Raw genomic sequence first — 4,960 nt, 5'->3', positions numbered from 1 at the left:
TCACGGTAACATATATTGAGCGAGTTTCCAACAGTGTTTTTTTTTCTGATGTTTTATTTATAACTCATTTTCCCAAACTTGCCGCCCCAGAGAGAGTCGGTCGCCATTTTAAATTTTCCAATACATCGGTAAACACTGTATGTTTTTCGAGCTGAATAAACATGTTACATTAAATATAAACACTAAAAACATATCCAGTTAGGCAGAAAAGTAACTTATCTTGCCTTTGCTAACATTTATTTGTTATATATTTGTTTTGTGATAAGTTTTTCGAATCTATGTGTACAGTAAAACAACCCCCAATAAATAAATGTTATCATGACTAATAAAAGTTGTTTTTTTTTACCTATATATAGCTCATTATTTATTTATTTATTTTTTTTTTAGAAATAATTACACAACATTTTTAATTTAAATCAATGTATTCAACCCAACTGGTCCTTCGGAAAAGAAATATGTAAAATAAAGTGGTGCTTATGCACTTATGTTACCGTGCTATTATTTAAATAGTATTTTCAAGTTTTACAATATCTTATTGCTTATTAAATTGTTAGGTGAAAGCACAGAATAGTTACAATACACTCGCTAGTTCGGTAACATAAGTGCACGCAACTGAAAGTAAAATGTTTTTGTTTGTTTTTATAATTAAAATTTAAATCATGAATTTATTCAAATGGTCCTTTATCTCGTTAAGTCAATCCCCCCTCCAAAAATATATATGATAAAATGATTATGATTTCATTTTTACGATATCTTTTTTGCTTACGAATTTGTTAGGTGAAAGTACAGAATAGTTACAATACAAAACACACGCCAGTCTGGTAACATAAGTGCACAAGTACCAATAAAGTGATTTTTAATATCGTATTCAGTTAAATCCATAACAGACGGCACTTGAATGAATGGTTTATTTTTATTGACGCTACACTGTAATCACGTGATTAAAATTTTAGCAGACGAAAAATTGGGAGGCAAAAGAGTCAGGAAATCCAATTTTTTCACGTTAAATTCAAGTTTCACGATATCTTTTATTATTATTATTATTATTATTATTATTATTATTATTATTATTATTATTATTATTATTTAAAAAAATTGTTAATTGTAAGGTGGAAGCACAGAATAGTTACAAAACACCCCCTCTTCTTCTCATGTTAAGAATGGCTTTCAAAATAATAAACGTTATTATTTCAGCACCGTACCAAAATTGCACAAGTACCCCAACTTTGTAATGGCTAGGATTTCCTATTAAAATCGCTAGAAACCGTAAAAGAATGATTTTCTATATAAAATAAATACTTGATTAATGTACGTGATTTTTGGAATACATTTTCGTTAAGAGACGAGTAGGTATATCAAAGATTTTTTGTTTATTTTTATTAATCAGGTTGAATTCTGGATAAGAAACATGATTTCTCTGATCGAGAATAGAAAAAAAATGAACCATAAGCTAAGATTAGATACTAGTCACTCTCAAGTTGAATAAAGTGTAGAATCCCAAGTTCCCTTTTTTGGGGAGTAGTTGCATACCCCACATTAAAAACTTTGCCCTCGTGGGGAAACACGTGTCTTATTTGGATACTTCGGACTTGAGTTTTATTTTCGAAACGATTTGGCCGATGTTGCCCCCGCCCGAATATCTTCGAAAGCACCCGTAATAATGTCTTCACCTGAAATGTGTTGATTAAAATATCACTATTGTACACAAGCACCCGAAACCGAAACGGCTTACTCACCCTTTTGTGGGACTTGCCGATTACGTATCTCCTGTACCCCCCAGCCCCCCCCCCACCACTTCACATACACACACACACACACACACACACACACACACACACACACACACACACACACACACATGAAATGCGTTGGTTAAAAAGTCATTATTCTGAACAAGCACCCGAAACAAACGACCCACCTACCCACCCTCTGTGTGGTTGATTGCCGATAACGTATACTCGACTCTTTCATGGAAATAAGAAAAAGTAACGTATGTTCAATGAATGTAATAATATTTCGTAGTAATAATAGTCGTCGTAGTGGTTTTGGTTTAGTTGTAGTAAAAAAAAAAAAAAAAATCTTTTTCCAAGAAAAACGCTTGATTTCATGGGAAACTGCGAACATTCCATCCGTTGAAAAATCATTCGTCATTTCGATAAATTTTTCCGAACTAAAAACATCGCTAAGGATAAAAGATAAAATTTAAAGTAAGTCAAATATTTTTTAATTTTACCCCCCCCCCACTTCCCTCTTCACACACACGCACGCGCACACACACTAAACTATAAACCTAGCTAATATTCCTCGTGAACCAAGTGCAAAAGAGATCCAGACAATTGCATTTAAGGGAACAACGGGGATGCTAAAAAGAGCTCTCGGTTGGTTACAGTAAAAGGCAGGGCAAATGTTGGCAACTGGTTCGGCTGCTCTGCTCACTGCTCCATACCCAACTTTACAATCTTCAAAGGAAGAAAAAAAAAAATGATTTATGTTTTTTTTTGTTTTTTTTATCGTTACGATTCCTCTTTTTACTTCAGTTCCGATTCATGCTCAGATTTTTAATTTTTTACTGTCATTTTTTATTTTTAACTGTATTTTCTATTTTTTACTGTCTTTTTTATTGATTTTGTACTATCTTTTTTTTTTACTGTCTTTTTTTTTACTGTCTTTTTTAAAAAAAAATTTTACTGTTTTTTTTTATTGATTTTTTACGGTCTTTTTTTCATTGATGTTTTTACGGTCTTTTTTTTCATTGATGTTTTTACGGTCTTTTTTTTCATTGATGTTTTTACGGTCTTTTTTTTCATTGATGTTTTTACGGTCTTTATTATTATACAAACACCGTGACAGCGAATTAGTAAAATCTTTTACGTAGTATTCTGTTACGTTTCGGTGTGCTGAACACGAATCTGAAAACTGGGTTAGGGTTAGGATTAGGGTACATTTTTTTCTACTAATTCGCTGTCACGGTATTTGTATAAATTTACCTTTTTTTCATTGATGTTTTTACGTTAACTTGAGAAATAAGTCGAGATAAAATGAAGGTACTTCTACAGTTTATCGCCGAAAATGGAGACGCCATTTTTTTCGGGCGCCTGTCATTAGAATCAGAGGGAGAAATCAGTATTTTAAACTATGTCCGAAGTAAGGAATAAATAACAAAATAAATTAAACTAGATATTAGTTACTTCCGGAAAGAAATATGAAAAAAGTGGTACTCCTTGGGTGTTGAGTTCCATGTCGTTTTTCCGCTATAAAAAAAAACCCTACGCGATCAAATTTAGTAATTTTTTTTATTGTCTTGATTAAACTGTTGTAAAAGTGCCTTTTTTGCAAGTTTAGTCTTTTTCAAACTAAACTGATATAAGTTATTGCAAAGTAAAAAAAAAATAATTAAAACAAAAATCCTTTTTCTTATTTATAAGCATAAAAAACGTGTTGCTCCCTTCCTGACGCATGCGCACGTAACATTTATTTTTTTTACTGGCGTTGTCGTAGTACCTACTATGCCTCCCCACGGGGCAGAGTTAGACACCAGGGTCGTTTTTTAACGTGGAAAAAAGGTACGAAAATAAAAATTGTCTCAGTCGTGAAGGATTTCTCCTCCACCGAAAGAGAACAAGAAATAGAAGTGCAGCATCTGAAGAACAGATACTACACTTTGATCTTGTCCCGAAGGCCAAGAGTAACTAAACGATTATCTGTCACATTATTTATTTATTTTGAAAAAAAGTTTTACTTTTTATGAATATTAAAAGAAAAACAGTTACTAAACATTTATTGATAATTTCTCACTTTTACAGACATTTGTTTTTAAATTTCTTTTTAAATGACGACTTTTTTTTTTAATAGCATTTGCGGATGGGTAAAAAAATGAAAAATAACTAAACCATTTACTGATAATTTCTCACTTTTACAAATATTTTTAACAAATGTTATCAAAGTCAAGATACTGAGAAATTATCAGTAAATGGTTTAGTTTTTTTTGTTTTTTTTTCATTTTTTTACCCATCCGCAAATGCTATTTAAAAAAAGTCGATAAAAGTCGTCATTTAAAAAGAAATTTAAAAAAAAATGTCTGTAAAAGTGAGAAATTATTAGCAACGTTTTTTCTTTTAATATTCATAAAGAGTAAAAATTTTTCAAAATTAATAAATAAATAATGTGACAAATAATCGTTTAGTTACTACAACAACGTCAGTAAATAAAAAAATGTTACGTGCGCTTGCGTCAGGAAGGGAGCAAACACGTGTTTTTTTATGCTGGTCGTCATGGAACTCAACGCCCTAGGAGTACCAAAAAAGTAAATAAAGAAAGTGAAAGAGAACATATATCTATAATTGTTTAATTGGAAATGTTTCGATTTAAAATATGAGAACGGGGAAGTTTTTTCATGAAGCATTTTTTAAAATTAAAAACAGAAACTTAAAATGATTATTTTTTTTGGCGTTTCACTAAACTGTCGATAAGTGGCGCTTCGCTTCGCTTCGCTTCTCTCAGGTCGTCTTCCGTGTAATGGAGAAATGCTAAATCCAATTAAACTTGAAAATAGTATTAAAAATAAATAAATAAATAAATAACGCGGTAACAAAGATGCATCAGCACCAAAATATTTTTCTTTCAACTACTTTAGTAAAATAGAGTTACCTCCCTTAGAATAATGAGTTAAACTTCTGCATGCATTACCAACAAATGATACCGTAACAATTGAATTTAATTTGAAAACCATAGGTAAAATATTGGGCACTTCTACAGTTTATGGCCGAAAATGGAGACGCCATTTTTTCGGACACCTGTCATTAGAATCAGAGGGAGAAATTTTAAAAACTATGGCCGAAATAGAAAATAAATAACAAAAAAAAAATAAAGATTAGATATTAATTACTTCCGGAAAGAACTATGAAAAAAAAAATTAAATAAAGTGAAAGTATAGACCATATACTCATAATTATTTAATTGG

General features: G+C 31.0%; 1 protein-coding gene across 1 annotated transcript in view; it reads left to right on the top strand.

Annotated features, from left to right (window-relative positions):
- The first annotated feature begins 1,836 nt into the window (after window positions 1-1,836).
- The window catches only part of LOC145269675 (TPR and ankyrin repeat-containing protein 1-like), a 105,761-nt gene continuing 102,637 nt past the window's right edge, over window positions 1,837-4,960 (top strand). Inside the window, exon 1 of the mRNA XM_080125384.1 lies at window positions 1,837-2,207. The gene's annotated coding sequence lies outside the window, so the exon portion shown is untranslated. The remainder of the gene's footprint in view (window positions 2,208-4,960) is intronic.

The sequence above is a fragment of the Euprymna scolopes genome, chromosome 45 (assembly GCF_053919585.1).
Source record: "Euprymna scolopes isolate OS-2025 chromosome 45, ASM5391958v1, whole genome shotgun sequence".
Taxonomy (NCBI): Eukaryota; Metazoa; Mollusca; class Cephalopoda; order Sepiida; family Sepiolidae; genus Euprymna; species Euprymna scolopes.
Note: the sequence above shows the minus strand (reverse complement) of the source record. Positions and strands in the feature narration are given on the sequence as shown.